This window comes from Dermacentor silvarum, chromosome 8 (assembly GCF_013339745.2).
Source record: "Dermacentor silvarum isolate Dsil-2018 chromosome 8, BIME_Dsil_1.4, whole genome shotgun sequence".
NCBI classification, from domain to species: Eukaryota; Metazoa; Arthropoda; class Arachnida; order Ixodida; family Ixodidae; genus Dermacentor; species Dermacentor silvarum.
This window is the reverse complement of record NC_051161.1, coordinates 77,672,798-77,693,137: the sequence shown is the minus strand read 5'-3', so window position 1 is coordinate 77,693,137 and position 20,340 is coordinate 77,672,798.

The window sequence follows — 20,340 nt, the reverse complement described above, 5'->3', positions numbered from 1 at the left end:
GTTGAGCCGATGGGGATGAAAACAATGGAGCGATTCCGAACATTACGTCGGTCACTTGGCGACACACTGGATATGCGCCGGTGTACGGGAATATGAGCTTTTCAGAAAGTCCGACACGGTGCGTTGGGAACCAGAGGAGGACAAGAGACCCAGGGGCAAAGTGGGTAGTCCGGCGATGGCTATTGTATCGAGATTGCTGGTGGATCTGAGACTTGCTGAATCGGGCGCGGGCAACTTGACGTGTCTATGAACGCCGAAACAGGCACGTTCGTCCAATTCTACTGTCCAAAAGGTTTTGTCGGTAGCCAGGATCATCAGAGGATTCCCGGGTCGGTTGGCCAATGCAGCATCACCTCTGAGAGCTGCACTGGCCAATTTTACGAAGATGGACGACGAAGGTATGGCAACGGTGAGCGACATGGCAGCGGGAACACCAGTTCTGTGGGGATGGCGAGTGATATACCATGGATTCTAGGAAGGGCATCAGGGTGCGGTAAGTCATCGGGAGCACGAAACAAAGAGGTCCGACTGTCTTCCGGGCGGTAAGTTTACGCGGGACTAGGTGACGACGGCCGGTGATAGCGACAATGGCGGAAAATATGGCCTATTCCATTGCACTTGAAGCATATTGGCCTGTCGTCGTGCGTGCGCCACTGGTTTGGATCGCAGTATCAAGAATAGTCTGGTTGTGGGCGCGGAGGTCGAAAGAAATTCCTGCCCTTAGGGCGATTTACGGCACAGATGGGATGCATGACTTCGTTCGCAAACTCTTCGCGTACGACGACTTGGTTCAACGATACTTCCGGGGGTGGACTCGTAGTAAGAACGGGCCTGAGGAACAGATGGAGACGCGGCCTCAATCTCACGCCGCACAAGAAGCAGCAAGCTTTGGGTACCAGGCGGCTGGACGTCTGCGTGTTTCTACGCCGGTATTTTGGTGCGTAAAAGACTACGCGCCGCCTCAGCTAAAGTTGTTCATGTAGCGTCATCATCATCATCAGCCTACATTTATGTCCACTGCAGGAAGAAGTCCTCTCCCTATGATCTCCAATTACCCTTGTCTTGCGCTAGCTGATTCATGTAGTGTACATGAAGCCATACTATGCGCGTAGGTAAACGTCAACATTGCACCCAATGAGCTACATTTACCGCTCTCAACTCCGCCAAAAAGCGTTTAACGCGACCGAGGCAGATGCTTTTTGCGTGGGGGGGCGATTAACGATGTGGGACTTCCACACCACGGGAACGCACGCGGAAAGGTCAGCGTCAATGAAGACGATGAATTGCATTGGCTGCACGCTCTTCTTGGCTGCCATTAAAAATACAGCGTGTATTTTACCTGCCTTCGTTTTCAACCTATGTTAAAATATGTTGATTGAATTGAAAGGCACATCTAGTGGCACGTTCCCAGTGGGCCAAGTTGGCGTAAAGAGGCTCATTGAAGAACGGTCCTTACCCAGTACTACGTTCCTAATGAAAATGTTTCCGTGAAAGACGATAGATACAGGCAAACATACATACCGCAAACATGATGAAGTTCCCCAAGATCGCTAATCGCATAAAAATGCAAAGCATTCCGAGAACAATGCGATTTCACTGTCTAGAAACCTGGGGCGCTATAACGTAAAATGATTCCAAACTGTTTTGGCTCCAATTTCGGCAATCAGCCTCCACGATTGGTCAAACCATTTTCCGGACACTCCCAACTTCGCCTGTCTGTCACGCGACGACACGAAAACCGCGATAGCTCCCCATCTTATATAACGTGTACACACTGATTATATGCATGATTAAACTGCGCAAAAAAGAAAAATAATCATTCCTGATTCAACGCCTTTTCACCATTAGCCCTCTGCCATTGGTCCAATGTTTTCTGGCTACGCCCACTTCGCCAGTCTGTCATGCGCCCTCACAAAACCGCGAAAACTCACCACGTCAAAGCGACGTGTACGCGAAAAAAATGCATTAATATGCCGAACAAAACCGAAATTTTTTCGCAATAGCCACAGACTGCCCCGTTCCGAAAGGAATAGAAGATGGCTGCTCGCCGATCGCTCAGGCCCTCGCTACTCGCACCTGCCTGTAAGCATGTATTTAGTTGCGCATGATAAACATTTTTGCGTGGCAGTAAAACGTTATCGAGCCCTTTCGACATGCATACGACATCGCTCTGCCAACTCTTCCTTGATGAGGCTCCGTTTTAACGCCATTCTTATCCTTCCGTTGCACGCCGCCGCGATTTTCGAACAGCCACCGCAAGCTAAGTAAGGCGAAGCGGACCAATCGGAGAAGCCGGCACCACCCTCTTCATGCGGTTATCTATTTTCACTGTGCTGGCTCGGCCCCATCGAAACCCTCTCCACTAGAGCGTGCTCTTCACCTCTTGTCAGCCAATTAGGTAAGAAAAACCGCTGAATGTCGACAATGTTATTGATTTTGAAAGCGAACAAAGGTGACCTCCTATCAACGAGGAGAGTGCTTGATTGGGTTGTTCAGACAACGCTGCGGGTCGCCGCCCGATGCTTGCCTCGGTGGTTACGTAAATTTGACGTCAGGAGTTTGGAATCAAAACAGTTTGGAATCATTTTACGTTATAGCGCCTCATGTAGGCATCTCGGCAGCCTCGATAGGTATATAATATGCGGCCCGACCAGTTTCTTAGACACTATAATGTCTTGCCTTCAAGATGAGAACAAATTGTTCAGTTTGGGAAGCTGCGCGTCGTCACGGGCCTGCCTCTTAACCGCAGATGGCCCAGGCAGCCTCCTTCGGTCATCATCCGCGTCGTAATACCGGTTTTGCGGAAGGTGAAAGTGTGGCTACTGGCATTATGTGGCAACTATGAATGTGGTAACTTATGTTACGGGCTAACTGCGGCAAGGAAGTGGACGTTCCTTCGGCAAGGAATGGTATTTCACTCCAGAAAGAGATACAACCTCCGTGGGTCTGCCGCATTGCAAACGAACATTTCACTGTGCAGCCCCGAGAAACAGTGAAGCGCCAAGCCCCTGCTGGTAAAGGCGCAGTTCGCAAAACACCGCCATAAGTGCAGCGGCCAGCGCGACTCAGGTGGCAACAGGCATGCATTTCCCAGAGCCCCTTTGCAGCACGTCGGTATCCAGCAGAGATCTCTAAGGCCTGTCTTTGCTGGAGTGTGGATCGTTTGATGGGCACTTGAATTGTCCCACTGATGCTCCCCCTGAAGGTGCGAGCACGTAGATGATTAGTACGCAATTCACCGTCATCAGCAAACTTTTGGTGATGACGTTTATCAATTAAAATAGGGGATATTGCAATCGATTATTAACAGAAATTATTAGCTGAATTAAGAGGTTGAATCGGTAAATCATCATTAGCGATTATGTTTACTGGTGGCCAAGAACTGGTATCGAGAGTATGTAAATATTGCATAGTGTCTGAGAATGAAAGTTTTATACGTAGAACGCGCGATTAGTTGTCATAGGAATTAGTGATGGAACCAATGCGTGGGATAGTGTCTATTTGTGGAGTTTTGGACCGTCTGGCTGTTAGGCACTTCCGAGCCTTGAAGGATCGCCGAACGTATTCCTAATCAAACGCTGGTACAAGACCACTTTGAATTGCGGTAGAGCCTAGAGCTTCTTCACTGAGTGAGAGTTTGTTAATTTCTTTTAAAAAGACCCAACATCACTGAAAACTATCGTCATCACTGTCTAATTCAGTGAGCTATCCTAGGCAGCATTGAAGATCGTGTCAAAATGGTTAATAAGGTGACGCACAATAGCCATTTCAGGGCCCAGTGCAGAAAATATTGTATCAACGTCCGTCGTTCCATTACAACAATAGCCCGTCGTTGCCATTGAACATTTTTATTTGATCTGCCAGGCAACGTCTATCAGACACCGAAGCCTCGGCAACATGCACATTTACGCATGCATAGACACGCTAGGTCTTCCTTAAGGACACTGCCACTAAGAAGGCTGGAATAGAAAGGTCACTGTATCAATGTGTCAATACACGCGACAAATTATAATGACGTATAAGCGTGCAGCCACTCGAAATGATTCATTGGTCCTGGAAACGAGGGCGCGTAATTCGCTCAGGAATAGTCATAGTCAGACCGTTTTTGTGTCGTTGTAAAGTTTTTTTTTTCGGAATTACGCCATAGTACTAATATCCAGGCAAAATCCAGCCGACATTGGGCCAATGTCGCCAAAGCCTGGTGTGGTGCCTTGGATAAGATACCACTGAAGGCCACGAGATAGGTTTTCATTTCTTTGCACAGCGATGTTCACCACAACAAGACGCGCTTTTGGTTTCATTGTTTGATTATACTTATTGTGTTATATGGCCTAAATAACGCCTTTCCCTGAACTATCCTAGAAGCATGACGTATGGAAGAGCTGTTCGTTTATTGAAACTCAAGGTCTTACCAACAATCCTCTTAGTTGAACATAAAAAGCTCAAGAAATGTGAAGGTGATTACGATTCGCATATCATTTCCAAAGAACTCAGCGCCACAGTCGATGGTGTACTTCTCAAGCACCGGGTTTGGATGGATGACAGGGACCTATCTAAAAGAAGTATTAAGTAACTTGTCTCCACAACGACCGAACCCGTCTATGGTGTGCCACGACGCCAGCCTCAAACTAAATAACAATATAAACGTGAGATTTTTTTCTTTATTTTACTTGTTCACCCAACAATCGGTGTATAAAGGAGAAGAAAAAAGGCAGTACAGCCGCACACGACAAATGCTCACAACATCGATGTCACTAAAAGACAAAAAAAAAATGTGGTTCATCCCTCTTATATAGGAATCGGTATAGAACACGAAAGTGAAACGTGTCTTCACAGAAGTAGTGTAATGTTTATTGCACATTGATATATAATGTCTATTGGTGTTTTGTGGCTAAAGCGCCCTTAGGCGTTGATGCACCCACGCTGACGCCTGGTGGCACGTCTCCTCCATCACGACTACCAACGTCGATGACCATGAGCAACCGTCGTGCATATGGAAGCTGCACTACGCTGCACACGCTAGCACAACGCGAAAGACGAAGCACGTAACTGACACACTAATACAACGCGCAAGACAAAGCACGTAACTGAATCGTCACCGAGTCAAATCAGCGCGTACAGCGCGTCGTAATTGCAGCCTCCGCGATCAACTTCAGAAACATTTTCAGAGCTAATTGCGGAGGCCACGCTCCGCTGTGCTGAGTACGGTGAACGCCACCTAGGTGGCGTTGGTAGTGCTTCTTGATGCCAGCGTCCCTTCGAATGCTGGCATCGAGGCGTCGTAGTGCTGAGACCACCGAAGCGTTCACTGTCGGTGCGCGTTAAGGCCGGAATACATGGAGCGAATAACCGGCGTCCGAGTGAAGAACTTCGTCGGGCGGCGAACGTCCGACGGCCGGCGTCAAGAAATTTGCCGTCCGCAGCCGATCTGCCTGTCCAAACATTTTCGTCGGGCGAACGCCGCCGCCGGAAGCGTCTAGCGCGCAGCGGTGGACGACAGCCAATCAGGAGGCACTAGTTCCGGTCGCAATGCATGCTGGTGTTTCGCGCGCGCGCGCCTTTTCGCGTCGTCTGCAATCGCGTTGGTGTTGCCGTGTCTGCATGTCTCTGCACCGATTGAGTAGTTCCTAGTATGATCTCTCAGGAATCGCGTTGTATTTGTACATCCCATATCCGCTGATCTGCGAGGAAACAGACAAGCAGTGCAAGCTCTCTACAACAACCTTCAACAGAAATCTTCTGATCTCAGAGGCCACATGCTGTCGTCATGCCTATCTCCCGACTTCCCCGATAGATGACGTTGGCATCGGATATTTCTTTCGCTAGGCTTAGACGCGTTCGAAACGAGAAGCGATCTCGAAAACTACTCAAGGTTATCCATAATACTCTGTCGTCGAAGCGGCCTGAGACTAAGCGAAAGCCGTTTACGCAGTCATTTGCTTCCAACTAAGTGAATTCTACAAGGACAACGCCAAATTCAGTTCGAAGCGGGCGGCCGGGACCGCCGCCAACACGGCGGCCAACGCGCGGCGGCGTTCGCCGCATGTATTGCAACACAGCAAACATCCTGCGTCGTGTCGCCGCGTCGTTACTTGACGCGTGAAGTTCGTCGAGAAAGTTCGCTCCATGTATCCCGGGCTTTAGTGTCATAATGCAGTACTTCTCTTTTCTGCTCGTAGGCGGCGGCACCGCCCCGAGCAAGAGCGCGGGTACACGGAGGAGTGTTAGATATATAAGGCGCGTCTGTGTAGCACTCTGCGAATGCGTTTGTGGCGCAATGGGTTAAACGCTCGGCGATCTATCGTCGCGGACCGAGAGGTCGTGGGTTCGATTCCCAAATTTTGCATGTTTGTGGAACTTTTTCTTCTGGTTTCTTTCTTTGTATTATGTTCTATGACGTATTTCCGTGACGGAAATACGTCAGTGAAGTCTTGGTGGACCCCGGAATAAAACACTTTCGTGTTAAAAAACGCTTTGGACTACGGCATGCTATCCTTCACACCACATCCTGCGAATTATGCGCCGTGAAACAATACACATCAGCGGTAGAACCAAATTGCAGTCACATACCGCGGCTCTTTTATCTAGCAAAGCTTCCATCAATTTGCGTGCTCGTTTATTTTTATTTTACCTGGAGCAGTGTTTAGTGGAGAATGGCCCACATTTGCACGCCGTGCAATTGACCTGCTAAACTAGCCGTGCTAGTATTATTGATGTTCAAGTCATGTTATGATACCCGGCTGTGGAATTATTACATCGTGTGCACCTACGTAGGCCTCCCACGTGTCGTCACGACCCAGCACATAAACCACATCTATATCGCATGTACTGCTTCGCATGGTTCTTGCCGCAACCACCACCGTATTCATTATCATGAGCAATTCCTGATCACAACTACAAAGCTTATATGGCAAAATTGACTTATTGACCTAATTATATAAATAATTTCTTAATTATTAATTAATTAATCAAGTGATCGAGTGAGCTAGCGGATAATTTTGATATCGGAAATGTCGGCAATGCCAATCTCATCCACTGACTCTCAATATCGTTACGCTGTTGCATGAATAAAAGAATGACACAATCTGAGCTGAATTCTTACACGGATTAAGCAGTATGGTATCCCACGCGGAGCACTTGATTCCAAAAAAAGAAACCCCAAAAGCACAGCAAGTAGGTGGAGAAAAGACGATGAAAGCGCACAGCCTGTGCACGTGTCTGTAAGTCGTGCTAAATTGTGCAAGGACACTTCCATGCCGAAGACACATCAAGTAGACCGACAAAATGCCCTCGCAAAAACTGACATGAGTTAACGAGAGCAGTAAATCAAGAAATGCAAACGCTGCCCAAATATTAGTTCGTGCAGCAATCCTTGGGTGAGTTACTAATTGTGATGTTTGAAATGTCGGAAGCGACTATGCCGCTGGTCGCCCTACAACGCTACGCTGTTGTATTAATAAACTAATAATACCAGCTTAAGTAAATATTTAGTGCAATTAAAGACGACGCTATGATATGGGACGGGAGCCTTCATTTGCATATGAAGTCGCAAAAATAGAAAAGAAGCATCGAAAAAATTTATTTAAATTAAATTATGGGGTTTTACGTGCCAAAACCACGATCTAATTATGAGGCACGCCGTAGTGGGGCGCTCCGGAAATTTGGACCACCTGGGGTTCTTTAACGTGCACCTAAATTTAAGTACACAGGTGCTTTCGCGTTTCGCCCCCATCGAAATGAGGCCGCCGTGGCCGGTATTCGATCCCGTGACCTCGTGCTCAGCAGCCCAACACCATAGCCACTGAGCTACCACGGCGGGTGCATCGAAAACACCGTGGCATAATATGGCCTGGGCATGTTTCTTTCAGTCGTCTCAATTTGCACGGCAACAATCCCGTGCCGAAGACGCATCACTTAACCCGCAAGATGCTCTCGCAAGAACTCACGTAAGATAGCGAGAGTTGTAATTCAACAAATGCAAACGGTACGCAATACCAGTACATTGGTTCGCGCCGCAATGCTTCGTCTTCGTACAAGACGACGAATTCTGGCGGGTGCCCTGGTATCGTTAACTATTGGACGGGGAACGCATCGACGCCTACACATCAGCTCTGCCATGAAAACTAGAATTGCAATGGCGCAGCCAGCGAAGTACAACTTCAAGTAACTGAAGAAAGGTGTCTCCACGGAAATCGTCAGCGGGGGTTTCGGAAGCCAACGAAAGTAGGAATGGTTCCGGTAGCCGATCTTGGTTTCCAGCACCCGCTGCAGAAGTCGCTTGTGAGCGAACCTGCACAGAGGCAAATGAACGCGTACTTTGATCACAGTCAGCCAATTAATGAACCTTTGCATATAAAGAACATATACCAGGTGCTTATTTCATGCGGAGCATTTCTTTAAAGAAACTGTCACGTTTAGATGATTGACATTTTGCTGGTCATTAGCATCGACTTGCAGTACATTTACAGACACTTTTTCTTGCTGGTAATACCCGCCTTGCAACGTAACCTAACTGCGGAAACGGCAGAATCAAAGTCACGGGATTTCTTTAAAAATGTCGCAGTTTCACCCGAAAGGCGCAACATCAATTGCGATAGCTAACTAGTAGAGAGCTATAGGGAGTAAGGATAGTAGTTTTATCAGCTGTGTAAACTTGGACACGTAGCAGCATCAGCAACGCGCAAAACTGTTGTCGACGCCGTCGGCGTTTTGCCCGCGTTCGCACCGAACGCGCGCGGCCTTGGTGGCTGTTGCCCGTGCCTCTGGCGGCGGCTCGGAAGTTTTCGACGAGATCAGAACGGGACACTCGACCAGCAGCGTTGCAATTCTTTACCACCTTCTCGCCTCGCAACGTTTTTATATAAATACGCATTTGGTGCCGCAGCTAAACGTCGCCTCCACACCCTGCCGTCCCCCCACGGCCTTTCGCGCTACGGAAGTAGTCGCGTTTGCTCTCCGCCGTGCGTTCGCTCCCCGTGAAAGCGCGCGTCCCTCGCGCACTTTCTCTCGCACATACAGCATACGGCGGCGTGGCGACAATTTTATCGCCCTTGGACTTCATACAGAACCTCACGCCGACGACGACAGAAATCCGCTTGTAGTGTCCATATAATTGCTATCGCAATAAAGAGGTGTTCCGCATACAAAAAATGCCTTGTACATCTTATCACTTGCGCATCGATTCGCGTGTGTGTGTGTGTGTGTGAGTGTGTGTGTGTGTGTGTGTGTGTGTGTGTGTGTGTGTGCTGTGCGTGCGTGTGTGCGTGCGCGTGTGCGTGTACGTGCGTGTACGTGCGCGTGTGCGTGTAGTGCGTGTGTGTGTTGTGTGTGTGTGTGTGTGTGTGTGTGTGTGTGTGTGTTGTGTGTTGTGTGTGTGTGTGTGTGTGTGTGTGTGTGTGTGTGTGTGTGTGTGTGTGTGTGTGTGTGTGTGTGTGTGTGTGTGTGGTGTGTGTGTGTGTGGTGTGTGTGGTGTGTGTTTGTGTGTCTCCGTGCGTGTGCCCGCACGCGCACAATTTGAATTTATTTCTTCAAGTTACATAAAATCTCAAGATGATGCAAGGAGAAAAGGCAATCAGTGCCTTACAGCAATTACTGACCCCGCTCAGTAGCAGCTGTACAGCGCATATAAAAGGTGCACATTTGATACAAACAACCTTGATAATTAAAAAACAGTACTTGGCGTTAAAGTCTACTTTACAATTTTTCGTTAATTAAAGCAATGTATTGTCGAGGTTATACACAACACAATACGTTCAACATAAAGGACTTGCAATTTTACAACAAAAAGATACTGCAGATGCGTGCGGCCATGCAGTATTACAACCGAATGTCCAGTAAGGCTGTTTCTTTCGAGAAGTTGTAATGAGATTTTCAGTTACCTGCAATTTTATCCCATACTTTAAAAAATGTTGCCTTATGTAACTGTCGGTTGAAACAGTGCCCGCAGGTAAGGCTTCTGAGTACTTCTTGTTGCGAATTTTCAAAAAGCCAGTAAGTCATCAACACACGTGTCCCTTCGACAGAACATTAACCATGGTGTCCTCCCCATTTGTGCTAGATTTGATCTCGGTTGTTTCCCAAGGCAGCGGGCTAAATTCTCAATTGTTTCTAAACCACTTTCATGAAACGCCCGAAAGCTTTCTCGCGTAATTTATTGCAAATGTCTTAGATGGTCTCGTTGTGCACTTTGAACTCTACTTACAAAATACCCACAACACGCGTGTTATTCTCCTGGCAGCTGGGAGGAGTGGACCACTCCCCCACGAAGGTTTGAAAAACTGTGCTGACCGCTTCTGGTGGAGCACGTCAAGAACGTGCTGGGCCAGGAGGCATGAGCCTACCAGGAGGCCCGGACTTGGGCTTTAGTTCCTGCTAATAATGGTTACGGTGCTAATAAATGTTATTTCTCTCTCTCTCTCCATATCAATTTAACAGTGTCTTGTTTAGTTCGTCGAAGACATCGGAGAAAGTATCCACGACTGTCTTATAACGCTACAGATTTTGGCGAAAAAAGCAAGTGTTCTGCCATTATTTGCAAAGCCTTCTAAGTGAACCATGATTATAAACCTTTTGTGACACATTGCACTTATCATGGCCCCCTTTCTTAGGAATATCGGACTGTTGTAAAGCTATGTCAGGACACCTTTAAGTATAGCTGGTAAGGCCGCCCATCAGACGTTCTAATACTTAAGAACCTTAGCTACAAAGGTTGTACTTGATCAAATCAGACTTGACTTCGCACAGAGATTTTCTACAGCGTTGCACCAATTTTCGCTAAGTTTGGTCAATTTGGCCTATGTAAATACTAGTTCTGCAAGGGCATCGGGCTATATTCTGCTCCACTCGTTGGACACGCTTATAACGCTCTAGAGCGCTTCCATATGTGTTTTGTTGCCAAAGCCTCAATTAGCCATACATCTCGAACTTTGCCTACACACCAGCCATTATCTGCTCCTTACTGCCTCCGAGCGTAAAGAAGCTGCCTCGTTGAGATAAATGAAGACACGAGGCGAACCTAAGATATCATGCTCGAAAAAATTTAATCAAGAACAAGGATTCAATAAATATTCGTAACGCTTCTAAATAAGTCAAGAAAGTTAAAACTTTGTGACACGTTACACCTAAAATACCATTTATGGTATAAAAATTCTGCAACTTAGAGTTCGCTTGGTACAGTAGGAAACATAGCTAAAAACAGCAGCCTAACACCTGGGAACACTTGCTTATCAATTTTTTGACAGCTTAGTTTGATCAACACGCATTTTACATCGCCAACAAACTTGGCGTAGCGTTCCCCCTATGTTCACAAAAGTTGACCTCATTTGTATTTTTAATTGTTCCAAGGCAGCAGTCTAAGTTTTACGCCCCTCCTAAAATACACTAATAAGGCTGTGGACCACTTGCGCACATATTTATTGCAAAAGGCGCATATAACTCCTCTCTACACATTACCAATACCACGCCCCTACGTTTCTGCAAATGTAAACCAAATTGATTGTTTAATTTACTAAGGACACCGGAAAAACAAATTACGAACCTAGTATGACGCATGAAAGTATAGGGATAAAACGATGGTCTAGTAATTATCTCCAACACTTCCATTTAAAGCAAGAACGTGAAAGTTTCACAACGCATTAAGTTTAAACTTCTACCTATATTCACAGAATTTAAATTTAGTATCCCACGTAGTGCTCTTACGAGTGTGGGAAACATTTCGATTATTTGCAGTATGACACCCTGGAACGCTTGAATGAGCAACTTTCTACAAAGGCTGTAATGAGCATACAGAGATTTAACATTTATCATTAGCCACTTCAACGAAATAAAAATACTATTCCTCACCTAGATCACCAAGGATACCGGGAAAAACAACTAAATGCCGTGTATAACGCATGAAGATTGGGAGAAAGAGGGTATTCAGTAATTGTTTTCAAAGTTCCTAATTACCTACACAGTTCGAACTTTCGGTACACGTCCGCAAAAAGTGGCCCTTTTTTCCTAAATATGTGAAATCTCCGCTGCTCCTTCTCCTGTGAGAAACAAGTGCTAGTCCAACTCTTGTGTATAAACATGCTAAAATTCAAATGGACACCGTCACACATGGCACATTCCATTAACAAAATTCAGGTCAGTGCTATATGGGTATTCCAGTGTCTCTTCATAATCTAGAAGGTCCTTTTCACCAACATATCTAGGATACGTTTCGATTACACAATGAAATTAGGCAGTCAGACCTGTCAAAGGTTTTACTAGCTTTTTTGGTGTAGATAAAAAATTGAGACTGCAACACTATGTAGAATATATCTGGGCAGAGATTCAATAAATGTGGCACTTGATAATCAATGAATTCATGCCGTAAGGCTCGTAATTGTTGTCTGCCGCTGAATATGATAATTTATCCCGACCCCTCCCCTCGTGTTTAGATTAAAAATAGCCAGTTGGCATTCTTTTCAGATATGGTTAGTCGTCGGGAACTGCCCAGCGCCAACCTTCCCGGCCATGCAAGTGTCTATGGCGTTCAACTACTATGTTAGCCAGGAATATTTTGATGACGCCTCCATCACAGCAACATTCCACAATTTAAAAGCTCAAACAACACTCACACCAGCCTCAAAGATTTCACTGTCCTTGACTTCTTGCAAGGTCGCGACTCACCTGAGAGGCCAGTTGAAGCTAGTGACGCAGAATTGCAAGACGAGGCCGAGAGATTCTTTTCCTTGCACAAGTCCGTAAGTTGAAGCGACCAGTATGTCGTGTTCGCAGCACGTCGTTATGTACACCTTCGTTCCTTCTGCGGCTTTCTCGTAACATTTGTGATCCCCATGATTTTGGAAACAAGGCGGCCCACACTGCAGAGACTTCGAGTGAAGCAATTGGAACGTTTCCGTTTTGGTGTTCCTCATGTATCGCATCATGTAGTCCTGGGAGCACGGTCGCAACTTGTCGCTTCGCAGGGAACTCAACAGCTTCGCCTCGGTATCCACGTTCGGCGCATGGGCGGGCACATTCTTGGACGCCGTGATGCTCGTCTGCATGAAGACGGCCAAGATTAAAACCCCGCTCATCCAGACGAAAGCGGCCAGGCGCACCGAGAAAGCATGTAAGCGCATTTCACCTGACGAACGGCCTAGGAGTGTGGACAATAGCTGCATGGCGAGCCCAGAGGGCGCCATGCATCGCACCGAGCACCGACACAGACGCCGATGCACGGCTTCCATAGCAAGTACCGATGCTCCGAGGAGGGAAAGTCCTAACATGAGAACCCAGAGCGACAGCCAGGAGTCCAGGAAGGACGGAGGCGCGAGTCCTTCTTGTCGGCTAATAAAACAAATGTGACACGGCGAGAACTGCGCGTTTATATAATAGAACTTATTAGCAATACTAAAATCGCGGTTTGGCGGAAGCAAAATGAGATCGTAGAGCCTGTCCATAAGCATTTGCGCCGTGTGCACGTTTTTCGTCTTGAACTCCACGAGAGTGTTGTTCAGCAGTTCGTAGGCCTCGATCAGACCCGCAATCTCCGGGTAGAGCAGCGGAAACACGAACTCATCGCGTGCGAATGACTGTCGGAAAACTATGCGTCTGTCTTTGGGGTACAGACCGCGGTAGGAACTGAACTCATGTTCGACAAGGCCTCTCGGCGTCGTGCTTCTTCGAGCTTCGCACGAGTAGTATCGGTCAAGGGGAGCGCTGATGTCGGTCGACGTGACTGTGGCAACGTAGCAAAAAGCCTTATGAGGAACTCTGTGCAGTTGATGAAGGTGCTCTTTCGTTGAAATCAACCAGAGTGCGTTTCGACGGTAAGCCCACCCTTTTTTCAAGAATGACAGCATCAGCCGCTGTTCAGTATGCGGGGACGGCACAAAAATCACGAGCTTTCGTTCTGTGTGCTCGATTGCAGCCTTCAAATATAGTCGCCTTCCCAGTGTCGTCCACAATCCTATTGGCACCGGCAGGTGGGAGACGTCAGGCGCGATTTCGCGCAATTCGTTCACTGTTATGTATAGTGCGACGAATAGGGGCCTCGTCTCATTAAGTAGTTCCATTGTCTCGTGCATCAGTGGGTTTAGGCGGCAAAGGCAGTTTCCAAATAGATATGCGCACAAGTAGAAGATCAGGCGAGACACAATCATGGTCACCGCACGGTTGACAATAAACCACCAGACTGAATATTTATATCGAGATTCTTGCAGGACATCTGCTGTGGTTTTATTGCTGAGATTGTCATGGAGACGATCACGTGGGAGCATCTATGCGTAAAAAAATATTTTTGCTTTGGCAAGTGTGTCAGTGGCCAGTGTGCTCTTACTGGTCAATGTGATTAGAGCTAAAATGTACTCCTGACAAGAAAAGCTCGCATTCGGGCTACTTGCTAATCCATACCTCATACTTTTAACTCGGGGCAGTCAAAGACGTTACGAAACGACGACCACGAGAACTCACATCGCACTGGCTCCTGATGAGCGCGTGACTCAAATATACTCGAAGCGAAATCATGTTGGGACAAAAAAGCAATGTGCACAATTAGGAGGGAGAGAGAAACAAGATCTATCAGCCGAAAGGGCAAAGTAAGCGCACGTGCTTGTGGTTTCCTCTATATTTATCTCAGCCAAAGTAGTGCTATCCGCCTAATGCCAGACTTTCCTTCCTCGTAGAGCTTTTCGCGATCAATAAGACAGAGATGTGGACACCCCATCCATGAGAGTGAGGGCTGATTGAAGAAACCCAAACAAGCCTTCTAGTTTAGAGACGCTATTGCAAGTTGTGAGAGTGTACTTGCATTAGCTTTGTGCGATCGACAATGCCAAAGCGAAGTCCCTGGAATGCGAAGAAATTTCTGTTTATTAGTTTTATTTCATGACAACGCTAGAACACTGCGAGTGCAATAATGTGTTTCTGTGACTTTTTTTACTGCATTGTCTATGCGAGAGCCCGCTCTTGTCAGCGTGCGTGTGTACGTTCGTGCGTGTGCGTTTGTGCGTGTGTGAGTGTGTGCGTGTGCGTGCGTGTGTGTGTGTGTGTGTGTGTGTGTGTGTGTGTGTGTGTGTGTGTGTCTGTGTGTGTGCGTGTACTGGGGTGTGTGTGTGTGTGTGTGTGTGTGTGTGTGTGTGTGTGTGTGTGTGTGTGTGTGTGTGTGTGTGTGTGTGTGTGTGTGTGTGTGTGTGTGTGTGTGTGTGTGTGTGTGTGTGTGTGTGTGTGTGTGTGTTTGTGTGTGTGAGTGTGTGTGCGTGTGTGTGCGCGTGTGCGTGCGTGCGTGCGTGCGTGCGTGCGTGCGTGCGTGCGTGCGTGCGTGCGTGCGTGCGTGCGTGCGTGCGTGCGTGCGTGCGTGCGTGCGCGCGCCCACGTGCGTCTGCGTGGACTTGCATGTTTCTCGACACTATTGGGAGTCCGAGTTCACAAGGCGAAACTACTCAAAATTACACAGAAGGCGTTTGGAATCAAAATACATAGCTAAATAGCACCCTCATCCGATCAACAGCCGACAGTGAAAGAAAAATGTCCCTTCAGTCGCCAAGCAGTCAGTTTTTATTAGTCGTAGTAGTACTATGCAATGCCTCACGATTTCAATCGTACAAGACCGCTTGAAGAGCGCGAAAATTATACTAATGCATCGGAAGGGATACGTTGAAGGATTGAAAAAGTATGGGCCGATTAGCTTGCTTTCACTGTTCTATAAAATAGTCAGCACGATAATTTCCAATAAGATCAGGGCTACACTTGATTTCAGCAAACCGAGAGAACAGGCTGGCTCCAGGGTACAATTTATCAGGTGCATGTCATCAATCACGTAATTGAGAAATTTGCGGAGAACAATCCTTCTTTTGATATGGTATTCATAAATTACATTCTTGATTATGACATTCATAGATTATGTCATTGCGTCCTTGCCTGAGCAAGCCGCAATGTCTTTCTGCAGTGTACTTGAATTTAATGCTTTCTATTCATAGCCTGTTTTTTTTTTTTTTTTCGTGAGTGATGCAGAAGCCTCGACGTCTTGTGATCACCAGAACGCCATAGCCACCATGTCGCGGTTTCGCTTTCACTCTCCATAAACACGAATTCTGACCTCAGACCCAGACCTCCCTGCGACAAGTTTTGCGTATGCTTACACAAACCAAGCCCGTCAAAGTTAATCCGGAGCCCTTCGCCTGCAGTTTCATTCAAGACCCCTGTTCTCTTCCCACTCTCTCGTTTCCTCTATCTGTCTTGATTTGAAGCATTAAGTTTCAAGACCCTATTATGAAACAAACGCCGCAGCCACTGACCCACTATACGACGGGTGCTACCTGACCGAAGCAGCAGACCGCAGCCCAGAGAGACAGGCCAGGGAGGATCCTCCTTTGTTACGCCGAAGGTTACCACGATGCCGTAGAAGAACACGCCGCTCACGGCAATCCTGGAAAAGGAGAGAAACAGGAGCGGTCCGCAGAGAACCGCCGCCAGCCAGCTTTAACGGGAGTCTGACCCGAACCTGGTCACCCTGGTCATGTAACGTCGGATTATCCCTATTTGCATGCTGCCGACTCTTCGGGGCGAGTGTAAAATTGTGCTACCTGTGAGCGTCCCTGCGTTCACTGCCTGCCGTGAAGCGCATTAGCCCTTCTACCCGTTAATGCTATATGGCATTAACGAGTAGATATGTCATATATGGCTGATCTCAGAACTAGGCTGGTCTCAGAAGCAGCAATTCAAGTAAGAGGTAAGGCACCATGGCAACCAGTAAGTAAGCTCTCCCAAGTAACGAAGGACCTAATAAAGAAACGGCAAGCATGAAAGTGTCAAACTCGACAGATCAGATAGAATTCGCTGAACTGTCGAAACTGATCAATAAGAAGAAAGTAAGGGATATCCGAAATGATAACGTAGAAAAAATTGAGGAAGCAGTAAAATATGGACGCAGCATGAAATCAGTGAAAAGAAAACTTGGCATAGCACAAGGCAAAATATATGCACTGAAAGATAAGCAGGGCAATATCACCAGCAATTTCGATGACATAGTAAAGCAGCGGAAGAATTCTGTACTGACCTGTACAGTGCCCAAAACAGCCAAGCTACTTTCATTCGAAGTAGTGATGAACAGGATACAGAGGCGCCTTCTTTATAACTACCGATGAAGTTAGAAGGGCCTTTAAAGAAATTACCAGAGGAAAAGCTGCTGGAGAAGATGGAATAACAGTCGATTTAATTAAAGATGGATTAGAGATCATGCTTGAAAATCTTGCGGCCCTTTATATCCAATGCCTCACGACTTCAAGTGTAACAAAAAGCTGGAAGAATGCCAACATTATACTCATCCAAAAGAAGGCAGACGTTAAAGAATTCAAGAATTATAAACCCATCAGCTTGCTTTCAGTATTGTATAAAATATTCACCAAGATAATTTCCAATAGAATCAGGGAACACTTGACTTCAGCAAACCAAGAGAACAAGCTGGCTTCAGGGAGGGATATTCTACGATGGAGCATAACGATGTCATCAATCAGGTAATAGAGAAATCTGCCGAGTACAATCAACCTCTCCATATGGCTTTCATAGATTATGAAAAGGCATTTGATTCAGTTGAGATATCAGCAGTCATAGAGGCATTGCGAAATCAAGGTGTACAGGAGGCATACGTGAATATCTTAGCAAATATATACAAGGATTCCACAGCTACCTTGGTTCTCCACAAGAAAAGTAGAAAGATACCTATCAAGAAAGGGGTCAGGCAAGGAGACACAACCTCTCCATTGCTATTCACTGCATGCTTAGAAGTATACAAGCTCTAAGACTGGGAAGGCTTAGGAGTGAGAATCAACGGCGAATATATCAGCAACCTTCGATTTGCAGATGACATTGTCATATTCAGCAACAATGGAGACGAATTAGGGCAAATGATTGAGGACCTTAACCGAGAAAATGTAAGAGTGGGGTTAAAGATTAATATACAGAAGACAAAGAAAATGTTAAATAGCCAGGCAGCGGAACAAGAATTCAGGACCGCCAGACAGCCTCTAGAGTCTGTAAAGGAGTACGTTTATCTAGGTCAATTACTCACAGGGGATCCTGATCACGAGAAAGAAATTTACAGAATAATAAAATTGGGTTGGAGTGCATACGGCAGACATTGCCAAATCCTGACTGGGAGCTTACCACTGTCGTTGAAAAGAAAAGTGTATAATCATTGCATTCTACCGGTGCTAAAATATGGGGCAGAAACTTGGTGGTTAACAAAGAAGCTCGAGAACAAGTTAAGGACCGCACAATGAGCGATGGAAGGAAAAATGTTAGGCGTAAAGCTAAGGGGCAGGAAGAGAGCGGTGTGGATTATAGAACAAACGGGGATAGCCGATATTCTAGTTGACATTAAGCGGAAGAAATGGAGCTGGGCAGGCCATGTAAGGCGTAGGGTGGATAACTGGTGGACCGTTAGAGTTACAGAATGGATACCAAGTGAAGGGAAGCCCAGTCGAGGACGGCCGAAAACTAGGTGGGGTGATGAAGTTAGGAAATCTGCAGGCACAAGTTGGAATCAGCTAGCGCAAGACAGAGGTAATTGGAGATCGCAGGGAGAGTCCTTCGTCCTGCAGTGGACATAAATATAGGCTGATGATGATGACGCCATATGGCATTTGCAGAAAGCGAGGCCACCTGTTGTGCCTGACAAGGGCATGCCTTTATTCGATCACGTTTTCAGCGCGCAAAGTGTGGATGATACTCTTCGCGATACATGACGCAAACTTGCATTAGAGTGAGCATAGCAGTGCTGTTTCACACTTTGTCATGAGCTTGTGTAACCCCTTGTTTACTTTCATGAAAGTCGTGACATCGCAAATGTCGCTGGTGAACGTGCCGGGGTGGCTCGCTTGGTGGCCTTGCCGCTTTGCTGCTGAGCGCGAGGTCGCGGGTTCGATGTCCATTTGCAGATGCCGAGTTCTGATGGGTGTGGATCGGAGTGCGATAACGATTATGTACCACGCACTGGGTCCACGTTATATCAAACAGAAGCGTCAAAATCTTCAATAGTTGGAAGACGACTCAACCTCAACTTGAAGACGATGAAATTTACTGAGCAAGGTATGGGTGATTCACGGCGCACGGCAATTCATCGCATCACACCGGGGGTGGGGGTGGGGGTGAAGTAGGAGCGTCGGACAGTGTTGCCAGGTTATTTATAGCCAAATTGGGCTACAGGAAAAAAATGTTGGCATCGACGTGGACGAGTTGGCTATCTGGCTATTTTTGGGCTACTGAAAATCTGCGACTTGGCTTTGTTTGGGCTAAAAGTGGCACCCAATTCACGCTCCAGAGGTGGCTCTGATCGGGTAGAAGCAAATCTCAAAGGCTATGTTTTAGCTGGCTGAGCCGGCCGCGTGGCTGTGCGTGTGTGCGTGCGCGAAGTGACCCCCCCCCCCTCTTCTTCTCCCTCTCTGCGCCGTAGTCTGAGCCGGTGGCTTTGATCTTTGATGCACTTAAACTTACACCCCACTTGACCGTTATGCACACGATCCCCGGCATCGGGATGAACCTGGGAGTAGTGGATTTTTCACAGTACACTGTACTAACATGGGTATGCTCAGGAATGGAGAGCAATAACATAGGGTCGGGGGCGTCGGGCGATCGTGGCGCCGACATGAAAGAAGGGAAGCACGGGTGGATGACACGCTCCAGTGTGTTCGTGGCCGTGTCTTCTGGGTGAAGTATCGCGCCAGGCACAGCTTTCGACCTACTCCACGTTTCTCGCGCGAAGCTTTACTGTCATTTTCCTTCTCCAGCTAGATGAATTTTTGTTCGTGCTTACATTCGAGATTCATTTCGATAGGCTGGACATAAATCGGATCCTCCTCAAAGAGGAGAATCCAAACATGGGGGAGTGGGCCAAGTATGGGAGAACGTATAAAAAAGAATGGGCGCAAGACCCTGAGCCAAAGGTGGGTTCTGGTGCGTTTACTTTTAGATGGTTTGCCCGTAACGTCACCGACGCAGATACTCATTCTGCTAATATCTAAGCATGTTTGCCCCGATAACATCAGTGCACCACGTCACATGAACTTCACCCAGCGTAATAGCTTAGCTTGTGAGGTGTCGCGCTGCTGGCTCGAGGACGCGGGTTTGATTCCCGGCCACGGCGGCTACATTTCGATCAAGGCGAAATGCAGGAACACCCGTGTACGTTAGAGAACCCGAGGTGGCCCAAATTAATCCAGAGTCCCCCACTACGGCGTGCCTCATAATCAGATTGTGGTTCTGGCACGTAAAATCCCATATAATTATATTAATTAATTTAATTAATCGGCGCGCACGCGTTTGCAGGTACCTTAACTAGATGGCGCCACCACACTGGCGGAAGCTCGGCAGCTC